The sequence below is a fragment of the Nyctereutes procyonoides genome, unplaced genomic scaffold (genome assembly GCF_905146905.1).
Source record: "Nyctereutes procyonoides isolate TBG_1078 unplaced genomic scaffold, NYPRO_anot_genome, whole genome shotgun sequence".
Lineage (NCBI taxonomy): Eukaryota > Metazoa > Chordata > Mammalia > Carnivora > Canidae > Nyctereutes > Nyctereutes procyonoides.
The window spans coordinates 54,641,628-54,654,226 of NW_026575043.1; positions in this window are offsets into that span (position 1 = coordinate 54,641,628).

Sequence of the window (12,599 nt, forward strand, 5' to 3'; positions counted from 1 at the left end):
CGTCATTTGCAAATCTCTTCTCCCATTCTGTAGGTTGTGTTTGAGTTTTGTTGACTGTATCCTTTGCTGTGCAAAAGCTTCTTATCTTGATGAAATCCCAATAGTTCATTTTTGCTTTTGTTTCTTTTGCCTTCGTGGATGTATCTTGCAAGAAGTTACTGTGGCTGAGTTCAAAAAGGGTGTTGCCTGTGTTCTCCTCTAGGATTTTGATGGAATCTTGTCTCACATTAAGATCTTTCATCCATTTTGAGTTTATCTTTCTGTATGGTGCAAGAGAGTGGTCTAGTTTCCTTCTTCTGCATGTGGATGTCCAATTTTCCCAGCACCATTTATTGAAGAGACTGTCTTTTTTCCAGTGGATAGTCTTTCCTGCTTTGTCGAATATTAGTTGACCATAAAGTTCAGGGTCCACTTCTGTATTCTCTATTCTGTTCCACTGATCTATGTGTCTGTTTTTGTGCCAGTACCACACTGTCTTGATGACCACAGCTTTGTAGTACAACCTGAAATCTGGCATTGTGATGCCCCCAGCTATGGTTTTCTTTTTTAAAATTCCCCTGGCTATTCTGGGTCTTTTTTGATTCCACACAAATCTTAAAATAATTTGTTCCAACTCTCTGAAGAAAGTGCATGGTATTTTGATAGGGATTGCATTAAATGTGCAAATTGCCCTGGGTAACATTGACATTTTCACAATATTAATTCTGCCAATCCATGAGCATGGAATATTTTTCCATCTCTTTGTGTCTTCCTCAATTTCTTTCAGAAGTGCTCTGTAGTTTTTAGGGTATAGATCCTTTACCTCTTTGATTAGGTTTATTCCTAGGTATCTTATGCTTTTGGGTGCAATTGTAAATGGATTGGACTCCTTAATTTCTCTTGCTTCAATCTCATTGTTAGTGTATAGAAATGCCACTGGTTTCTGGGCATTGATTTTGTATCCTACCACGCTGCCAAATTGCTGTATGAGTTCTAGCAATCTTGGGGTGGAGTCTTTTGGGTTTTCTATATACAGTATCATGTCATCTGTGAAGAGGGAGAGTTTGACTTGTCCTTTGCTAATTCGAATGCCTTTTATTTCTTTTTGTTGTCTGAATGCTAAGGCTAGGACTTCTAGTACTATGTTGAATAGCAGTGGTGAGAGTGAACATTCCTGTCATATTCCTGATCTTAGGGGAAAGGCTCTCAGTTTTTCCACACTGAGAATTATGTTTGCTGTGGGCTTTTCATAGATGGCTTTTAAGATGTTGAGGAATGTTCCCTCTATCCCTACACTTTGAAGAATTTTAATCAGAAATGGATGCCACATTTTCTCAAATGCTTTCTCTGTATTTATTGAGGGGATCATATGGTTCTTGTTTTTTCTCTTGTTGATGTGATCTATTACGTTGATTGTTTTAGGAATGTTGAACCACCCTTGCTTCCTGGGGATAAATCCCATTTGATCATGGTGAATAATCTTCTTAATGTACTGTTGGATCCTATTGGCTAGTATCTTGTTGAGAGTTTTTGCATCTGTGTTCATCAGGGATATTGGTCTATAACTTTCCTTTTTGGTGGGGTCTTTGTCTAGATTTGGAATTAAGGTGATGCTGGCCTCATAAAACGAGTTTGGAAGTATTCTGTCCCTTTCTATCCTTTGGAAAGGCTTTAGTAGAATAGGTATGGTTTCTTCTTTAAACGTTTGATAGAAATCCCCAGGGAAGCCATCTGGCCCTATACTTATGTGTCTTGGGAGGTTTTTGATGACTGCTCCAATTTCCTCCCTGGTTATTGGCCTGTTCAGGTTTTCTATTTCTTCCAGTTCCAGTTTTGGTAGTTTGTGGTTTTCCAGAAATGCATCCATTTCTTCTAGACTGCCTAATTTATTGGTGTATAGCTGCTCGTAATACGTTTTTAAAATCATTTGTATTTCCTTTGTATTGGTTGTGATCTCTCCTCTTTCATTCATGATTTTATTAATTTGAGTCTTTTTAATAAGACTGGCTAATGGTTTATCTATCTTATTAATTATTTCAAAGAATGAACTCCTGGTTTTGTTGATCTGTTCTACAGTTCTTCTGTTCTCTATTTCATTGAGTTCTGGTCAAATCTTAATTATCTCTCTTCTTCTGCTTGGTGTAGGTTTTATATGCTGTTCTTTCTCCAGTTCTTTAGGTACAAGGTTAACTTGTGCATTTGAGTGTTTTCCAATTTTTTGAGGGATCCTTGTATTGCAATGTATTTCCTTCTTAGGACTGCTTTTGCTGTATCCCAAAGATTTTGAACAATTGTTTCTTCATTTCCGTCAGTTTCCATGAATCTTGTTGATTTTTATCTAATTTCCTGGTTGACCCATTCATCTTTTAGTAGTGTGGTCTTTAACCTCCACGTGTTTTGAGTTTCTTCCAAATTTCTTGTGATTGAGTTCTCGTTTCAAAGCATTGTGGTCTGATAATATGCAGGGGACAATCCCAATCTTTTGATATCGGTTGAGACCTGATTTGTGACCCAGTATGTGGTCTATTCTGGGAAAGTTCCATGTGCACTTGAGAAGAATGTGCATTCAGGTGCGTTCAGATGGAAAGTTCTGTGTGTGTGTGTGTGTGTGTGTGTGTGTGTGTATATATATATATATATAATCTGTGAAATCCATCTGGTCCAGTGTATTATTTAAGGTCCTTGTTTCTTTGGTGATGTTGTGCTTAGAAGATCTGTCATTTACAGAGAGTGCCGTGTTGAAGTCTTCTATTATTAGTGTATTATTTTCTAAGTATGTGTTTACTTTGGTTATTAATTGATTGATATACTTGATAGCTCCCACAATGGGGGCATAAATAATCATGATTGTAAGTTCTTCTTGCTGGATAGACCCTTTAAGTATGATATACTATCCCTCTTCCTCTCTTACTACAGTCTTTGGGATAAACTTTAATCTATCTGATATGAGGATTGCTACCCCAGCTTTCTTTTTAGGACCATTTGAATGGTAAATAGTTCTCAAACCTTTCATTTTCAGGCTGAAGATGTCCTTAGGTCTAAAATGAGTCTCTTGTAGACAGCAAATATATGGGTCTTGCTTTTTTATCCAGTCCAAAACCCTATGTCCTTTGATGGGATCATTTAGCCCATTCACGTTCAGAGTAACTATTGAAACATATTAATTTAATGTCATCATAATACCTATACAGTCCCTGTTTTTGTGGATTATTTCTTTGGGCTCCCTCTTTCTTTTACAGGGTCCCCCTTAATATTTCTTGCACAGCTGGTTTGGTGGTCACATATTCTTTCAGTTTCTGCCTTTCTTGGGAGCTCTATCTTTCCTTCTATTCTGAATGAGAGCCTTGCTGGATATAGTAATCTTGGCTGCATGTTCTTCTCATTTAGTACCTGGATTATATCCTGCCAGCCCTTTCTGGCCTTCAAGGTCTCTGTGGAGAGGTCTGCTGTTAATCTAATATTTCTCCCCATATAATTAAGAATCTCTTGTCTCTCACTGCTTTAAGGATTTTCTCTTTATCTTTGGAATTTGCAAGTTTCACTATTAAATGTTGAGGTGTTGAATGGTTTTTATTGATTTGGGGGATCCTCTCTATCTCCTGGATCTGAATGCCTGTTTCCCTCCCCCAAATTAGGGAAATTCTCAGCTATTATTTGTTCAAATATGCTTTCTGGCCCTCTCTCCCTCTTGGCGCTTTCTGGAACCCCAATTATATGTAGATTCTTCCTTCTGAGGCTATCGTTTATTTCCCTTAACCTTTCCTCATGGCCTTTTAAGTGTTTTTCTCTTTTTCCCTCAGCTTCCTTCCTTGCCATCAACTTGTCTTCTATGTTGCTCACTCTTTCTTCCACCTCATTAACCCTCATCGTTAGGACCTCCGCTTTGGATTGCATCTCATTTAATTGATTTTTAATTATAGCTTGATTAGATCTAAAGTCTGCAGTCATAAAGTCTCTTGAATCCTTTCTGCTTTTTTTTCCAGAGCCACCAGTAGCTTTATAATTGTGCTTCTGAATTGGCTTTTTAACATCAAATTGTAATCCATATTCTGTAACTCTGTGGCAGAGAGTACTATTTCTGATTCTTTCTTTTGTGATGGATTCTTCCTTCTAGTCATTTTGCTCAGTGCAGAGTAGCTGTATGAGCAGGCTGAATCAAGAATATCAACCACAACCTAAGTAAATTTCACCCTAGATGATTCTGACAAGGTCCGAGACCAGAAAATGAAACAAAGATCAGAACAAAATAAAACAAAAGGACCACTAAAGTGAAAAATAAATTTTAAAACAAAGTAGTAAAAAATAAAAGGCTAAGAATCCCAAAGAAGAAGAAAAAGAGAAAGAAAAAAGAAAAAAAGAAGAGAAAAAAAGCAAAAGTTAAGATGAAAAAAAAAAAGAGAAGAAGAAAAAGGGGGGATGGGACTGGGAGATGGTGGTGGTGAAGAAGTTGTAGTAGAGGGAGAATGTAGTCTGAGGGGTCCTAGAGGGTGATCCTCTTGTTTCTGAGTATAAAGTTCTGTATGTTAGAAGATGCTCAGTCCCACATTTATATAAATCAGCTATACTTGCAGAAAGCCCCACATTGACCACCAAAACATAAATGAGATAAAAGGAGGGGGCAGAATGGGAATGAAGAGAGAATATGTCTCACAGAACGAACCAGCATGGTAAACCAGTTGGTTCTGGTTGCATGCTGGTCATGTTTTAGAAGGTATTAACTTCTGCCATTGTAGAACAAAATGAGGCAGAGAAAACAAAAAACACAAAACCAAAAAAAAATATCTCGTGTATCTCCCAAAATTAAATTGAGTATGTTGAAGGGAATCTAGACGTGAAAAATATATATAAGACATGTAATTGTGGGATCCCTGGGTGGCGCAGCGATTTGGCGCCTGCCTTTGGCCCAGGGCGCGATCCTGGAGACCCGGGATCGAATCCCACGTCGGGCTCCCGGTGCATGGGGCCTGCTTCTCCCTCTGCCTATGTCTCTGCCTCTCTCTCTCTGTGTGACTATCAAAAATAAATAAAAAATTAAAAAAAAAAAGACATGTAATTGTAGGGATCCCTGGGTGGCGCAGCGGTTTGGCGCCTGCCTTTGGCCCAGGGCGCGATCCTGGAGACCCGGGATCGAATCCCACGTTGGGCTCCCGGTGCATGGAGCCTGCTTCTCCCTCTGCCTGTGTCTCTGCCTCTCTCTCTCTCTCTGTGACTATCATAAATAAATAAATAAAATAAAAAGGATTAAGACATGTAATTGTAGAAATATGAAACTCAAAAAGGAAGAAACTTAAAAATGACGAGGTGGTAAAATATCATAGTTAAGGTGGGAAAAGAGAAAAAAATACTGGAAATTTTTAGTCTGATATAAAAACGAGTTGTACTGGAAAAGGGGGTGGGAAAGAGAGGTACCCTCTACTTCTATATACTATAAATCCCTTTACTTCCCCTGGAGCTTTCCAGCACTGCTTGGTCAAGAACTTGCTCTTCTGTTCTTCCAGCTGGTCTTCTGGGGGAGAGATCTGCTGTGCTAATTCTCAGGTGTCTGTGGTGGGTGGAGCTGCTCTGCCTCCTGCCAGGTGTGGGGCTCAGTTTGAGCTTTATCCTGTGAGGCTTTTGTTCCCAGGTGGCCTCGCCTCTCCCAGGCACAAGGAGGAACAACAACAATGGCGGAGGCCAGGACTCCAGCTCTGGAGTCAGCCCCCCCTCCCCCCCCATCCCCGCAGTAACTAATGCAGTATTGCAGCCTGCACTAGCCTAGAGGCTCCTTCCGTGCGGGTGCGCTAATCTGCACAGCTTGGGGGCACCCAACGGAAGGAGAGTCCTTGCTGTCCTGTGCCCTTTCTGCTTCTGCCTGTCCTGGGGGATTGCAGGATTGTGGGCTTTGTCCACTCAGTGCCCTGGGATCCGGGGCCCTGTGCTGCTGGAATTGCGCTCCCGGGGTATGCAGCTCCCGAAGGCAGCAGGGCACAGACACTTCCGTCCAGAGCTGGCCCGCCTAACTGACTGGCTTCTCCCAAATACTCCCCAAGCTGCGTGCTCCAGCCCTTTACCAAGATCAGTCCACGGTTTGTGGTGCACTTTTCTCAGGGCACACTTCCTCTATTAGTGACTCCAGTAAACTGGAGGCTTCACTGCCCCTCCTGCAGTTCTCCCCGATTTCTCTAAGCACTTTTCCGTCTGGGAAGAATGTGGTGCGGATTTTTAAAGTTCCCACTTCTCTGGTGCTGGGCTTTCCGGTTTGGAGGTTTTCGCTGCCCTGGCTTTAGCCTGGCTCCTTGTGGTGCCCCTCCCCCACTTGATTCTTTTTTATTTTACTTTTTTCCGCTTTAATACCTTGCTAAAGGCAAAAACCCTTCTCTCTAGCATTCCAGCTGTTCTCGCTAAATCTCAGGTCGAATTCGTAGATGTTCAGGATGATTTGAAAGTTACCTAGGTAAGTTGGTGGGACCAGGTGAGTTGAGGACCCCTACTCTTCCTCCATCTTTGCCATCTCCCTGTGTGTCTGTTTTTGTGCCAGGACAATACTGTCTCGATGATACAGTGTATCATGTGTAATACAGCTTGAAGTCCAGAATTGTGAGGTCACCAGCTTTGGTTTTCTTTTCCTTTTTCTTTTTAAGATTTAATGTATTTATTCATGAGAGACACAGAGAGAGAGGCAGAGATATAGGCAGAGGGAGAAGCAGGCTCCTTGCAGGAAGCCCAATACAGGACTCGATCCCAAGACCCCAGGATCACTTCCTGAGCTGAAGGCAGATGCCCAGCCACTGAGCCACCCAGGCATCCCAGATTTGGTTTTCTTTTTAAATGTTCCTTAGGCTATATGGGGGCTTTTCTGGTTCCATACAAATATTAGGATTATTTGTTCGAGCTCTCTGAAAAATGCTGGTGTTATTTTGATAGGATTTGCATTGAATGTATAGATTGCTCTGGGAAGCATAGATATTTTAACAATATTTGTTCTTTCAATCCATGAGCATGTAATGTTTTTCTACTTCTTTGTGCCTTCCTCAACTTTTTTCATGAGTGCTTTATAGTCTTCAGAGTACAGATCCTTACCTCTTTAGTTAGGTTTATTCCTAGGTATCTTTTGGTTTTTGGTGCAGTTGTAAATGGGACTGATTCCTTAATTTCTTTTCTGTCTCATTGTTAGTATATAGAAATGTAATTTTTTATTTAAATTCAACTTGCCAACGTATAGTACATCATCAGTTTCAGATGCAGTTTTCAATAACTCACCAGTTGCATATAACACTCAGTGCTCATCACATCATGTGCCCTCCTAAATGCCTGTCACTTAGTTACCCTATCGCCCACTCACCTCCCCTTCACGAACCCCCAGTTAGTTTCCCAGAGTTAAGAATCTCTTATGGTTTGTCTTCCTCTCTGATTTTTTCCCCATTCAGGTTCCCATCCTTCCCTATGGTCCCTTTTACTATTTCTTATATTCTGCATATGAGCAAAACCATTTCATTGTCTTTCTCCAAATGACTTATTTCACTTAGTCATAATACTCTACAGTTACATCCACACTGATGTAAATGGTAGGTATTTATCCTTTCTGGTGGCTGAATTATATTACCTTGTATGTACATACCACATCTTCTTTATCCATTCATCTGTCAAAGGAAATCTTGGCTCCATCCACAGTTTGGTCATTATGGATATTACTGCTATGAACATTGGTGTGCAGGTGTCCCTTCATTTCACTACATCTGTATCTTTGGGGTAAATATCCAGTAGTGCAATTGCTGGGTCATAGGGTCGCTCTATCTTTAACTTCTTGAGAAACCTCCATATTGTTATCTGGAGTGACTGTACCAGCTTGCATTCCCACCAACAGCGTAAGAAGGCTCCCCTTTCCCCCACATACTCGCTAACATTTGTTGTTTTAATGTCACTAACATTTGAAATCATTTCCTGATTTCTGTGCATTGATTTTTGTATCCTGTCATTTTGCTAAATTCCTGTATGAGTTTTAGCAATTTTGAGGTAGAGTCCTTTGGGTTTTCCATATAGAGTTTCAGGTCATCTGCAAAGAGTGAGAGTTTGACTTCTTTGCCTATTCAAATGCCTTTTATTTCATTTTGTTGTCAGATTGCTATCTACTCATCTTTCTTAACTGTGAGTCTGGATCACTTATTTTTATCCTATGAGCATCAGTCTTTTTCTTTTCTTTCTTTTTTTTTTTGCAGATTTTTTTTAATTTATTTTTTATTGGTGTTCAATTTGCCAACATATAGAATTACACCCAGTGCTCATCCCATCAAGTGCCCCCCTCAATGCCCATCACCCAGTCACCCCCACCCCCCACTCACCTCCCCTTCCACCACCCCTAGTTCGTTTCCCAGAGTTAGGAGTTTCTCATGTTCTGTCTCCCTTTCTGATATTTCCCACTCATTTTGCATCAGTCTTTTTCAACCATAAACTGAATACATCAAAAATATCTTGCACGGTTATCTTGAGGATTACTAGTATGTAAAACTTTTAGACTTCTGCTCAGCACAAAATGTGCAATAAATATCATTCCAGGTTACCATTATTTTCCTTTATTACATAGCATATTAGCAAATTAGGCCATTATAGGGGATTTCCTGCTTATCCCACAATCTTATCCCTCTCAATCTCCACAAGTTATAAACCACAGAAATTCCTATTTAGAATCTATCTCTGAAATGAAGACCTAGTTTATGCTTTACAAAGATTTCACCTAAATTTAACTAGATTAAACCATCTCAGGGACTCCTGGATGGCTCAGTGGTTGAGCAGTGACTTTCAGCTCAGGTCATGATCTGGGAGTCCTGGGATTGAGTCCCTCATCAGGCTCCCCACAGGGAGCTTGCTTCTCCTTTTGCCTATGTCTCTGCCTCTCTCTGTGTGTGTCTCTCATAAATAAATAAATAAATAAATAAATAAATAAATAAATAATAAATAAATAAATAAATCTTTTAAAAAAACTGTCTTCCTCTTTGTAATACTTAATCTTCTTGAATACATATTTGGTGGGAAAAAAATTTATCAGGAAATTATATAAGAAGAGGGAACTGGTAGACCTGGCAGACTAAGAATCACCAGGGAAATACAAATCAAAACCACAGTGAGATAACACCTCCCACCAGTCAGAATGGCTCAAATTAACAACTCAGGAAACAACAAATGTTGATGAGGATGTCAAAAAGGGGAACCCTCTTATACTGCTGGTGGGAAGGCAAACAGGTACCACCAGTCTAGATAACAGTTTGGAGGTTCCTCAAAAAGTTAAAAATTGAGCCACTCTATGACCCAGCAATGGCACTACTAAGTATTTATCCAAAGGATACAAAATAGTGATTCGAAGGGGTACCCCAATGTTTATAAGCAGCAATGTCCACAATAGCCAAAATATGGAAAGAGCCCACATGTCCATCAACTGATGAATGGATGAAGATGTGGGGTGTGTGAGTGTGTGAGTGTGTGTGTGTGTGAGTGTGTGTGTGTATGTATATACATACATATATAAGGAATATTACTCAGCCATCAAGAAGAGTAAAATCTTGCCATTTGCAACAACATGGATGGAAATAGAGGATATTGTGCTAAGTAAAATAAGTCAGCCAGAGAAAGACAAATACCATATGATTTCACTGATATGTGGAATTCAAGAAACAAAACTGATGAACATAGGGGAAGGGAAGGAAAAATAAGTTAAAATAAAAACAGAGAAAGAGGCAAACCATCAGAGACTCTTATAGGGAACAAACTGGATGCCTGAGTGGCTCAGTTGGTTAAGCATCTGCCTTCAGCTCAGGTCAAGATCTCAGGGTCCTGGATGGAGTCTGCAAGGAGTCTGCTTCTCCCTCTCCCTTTTCTCCTCCTCCTCCCCTGCTTGTGCTATCTCTCACTTGCTCTCTCAAGTAAGTAAATAAATAAAATCTTTTTTTAAAAAAAGCAATAGGGACTAAAGAGTTGTTGGAGGGGAAGTGGGTAGGAACATTGAGTAAATGGGTGATGGGCATTGACGAGGGCAGTTGATGGAATGAGCACTGAATATTGTATGCAAGTAATGAATCACTAAAACCTACCCCTGAAACTAATACACTATATGTTAACTAACTTGAATTTTTTAAAAATCTAAAATACATAAAAATATACAAAGAAATCTAAAATAAAAAATAAGAGCTTCCACAGCAAAGGAAACCATCAACAAAATGAAAAGGCAGCTACTGGATGGAAGAAAATATTTGCAAATTGTGTATTTAATAAGGGATTAATATCTAAAATATAAAAAAGAACTCCAGCAACTAAATAGCAATAAAACAATCCAATTAAAAAATTGGCAGAGCATCTGTATAGATATTCTTCCAAAGAAATCATACAAGATGGCCAAGAGGTCCATAAAAAGGAGCTCAGTGTTACTAATCATCAGGGAAATGCAAATCAAAGCTGCAGTGAGATATCATCTTACACCTGTTAGAATGGTTATCAAAAAGACTCAAAATCAGGACACCTGGGTGGCTCAGCGGTTAAGCATCTGCCTTCGGCTCAGGGTATGATCCCGGAGTTCTGGGATCGAGTCCCACATCAGGCTCCTACAGGGAGCCCTCTGTCTCTGTCCCTGCTTCTCTCTGTGTCTCTCATGACTAAATAAATAAATCTTTAAAAAATTGAAATAACAAGTGGTGGCTAGGATGTGGACAAAAAGGGAACCCTTTTGCACTGTTGGGGGAAATGTAAATTGGTGCAGCCACTATGAAAAACAGTATGGAGGTCCCTTAAGAAATTCAGAATAGAACCAAGATATGATTTAGTAATTCCACTACTGGCTATCCAAAGGAAACAAGCACTAAATTGAAAAGATATCTGCACCTCCATATTCATTGCAGCATTGTTTACAATTGCCAAAACATGGAAGCAACTAGATGTTTATCATTGGATGAATGGAAAAGAATATGTGAGATATATAGGTACATATAATATACATATATGTATTTATTTTATATGTATATTTATATATTATATATTTTATGTATATTATATATTTTATATGTATGTATACATATACAATCTAATGATATATATCTACTATATATAAAGGAATATTGTATACAATGTATATATTCAACATTATTCAGCAATAAAAAAGGAAATCTTGCCATTTATAACAACATGGATGGACTTTAAGAGAATTCTTTTTTTAATATTTTTTAAAGGTTTTTAATTTATTCATCTGAGAGAGAGCAAATGAGCAAGCGAGAACATGAGCAGGGAAAGGAGCAGGGGCAGAGGGAGAGGGAGAAGCAGACTGTCTGCTGAGCAGGGAGCCCAACATGGGGCTTGATCCTAGGACCCCAGGTTCATTACCTGAACAGAAGGTAGATACTTAACTGACTGAGACACCCAGCACCCTGAGAGAATTCTAAGTAAAATAAGTCACTAGAGAAATACTAGATGATGATACTATAAGTAAAATAAGTCACTAGAAATACTAGATGATGATACTATATCATCTCAATTGTATGTGGAATCTAAAAACAAGCAAAAAGCAAAAAAATAGATACAGAGAACAAATAAGTTGCCAGAGGCAGGGGATGAGAGGATTGATGAAATGGTGAAGGTAGCCAAAAAATAGAGACTTTCAGTTATAGAATAAATAAGTCCTGGAGATACAATAAACAACATGATGACTAATTAATACTGTATTATGTATTTGAAAATTACTGAGAGAGTAGAACTTAAAAGTTCTAGTAGAACTTAAAAGTTCTTATCGTAAGAAAAAAAACTGGGGGGTCCCCAGGTGGCTCAGTGATTTAGCGCCTACCTTCAGCCCAGGGCATGATCCTGGAGACCCGGGATGGAGTCCCGCGTCGAGCTCCCTGCATGGAGCCTGCTTCTCCCTCTGCCTGTGTCTCTGCCTCTCTCTCTCTCTCTCTCTGTCTCTCATGAATGAGTAAATAAAATCTTAAAAAAAGAAAGAAAGAAAGAAACTATAACTGTGTGGTGATAGATGTTAACTAGACTTAACCATGGCAACCATTTCACCATATTTGCAAATACGAATCATTATGTTGTATACCTGAAACTCATGTAATGTTATATGTCAATTATAATTCAAAATTTAAAAATAGGGGATCCCTGGGTGGCTCAGTGGTTTAGCACCTGCCTTTGGCCCACGGCATGATCCTGGAGTCCTGGGGTCAGGTCTCGCATTGGGCTCCCTGCATGGAGCCTGCTTCTCCCTCTGCCTGTGTCTCTGCCTCTCTTTCTCTCTGTGTCTCTCATGAATAAATAAAATCCTTTTTAAAAATTTAAAAATAAGCTTAAAAATGAAGTTTGAACATACAAAAAGCTAAATTTTTGTCAGACTAATTTCATGCTTTGTCTTTATTGTGGGGGTAATTATATTAATGTGAGGTTATGATGACATGATCTGGGTTGTCAGTAAATTACTTTTTTTATTTCTTTCCCCTCACTGGGCCCCAGAGAATGTGGTGGAGTCTGATTCCAGACAACAAGGATATTCTCACAAGCAGTCCTACAGGAACAAGAGAGGGTGTTGGGTCAGGTCTGAGGAAGAGACAGCTTATCCAAGTCCACCAGCAGGGCATGATGCCTGGACTTCAGGAGCATTAATACATATCTGT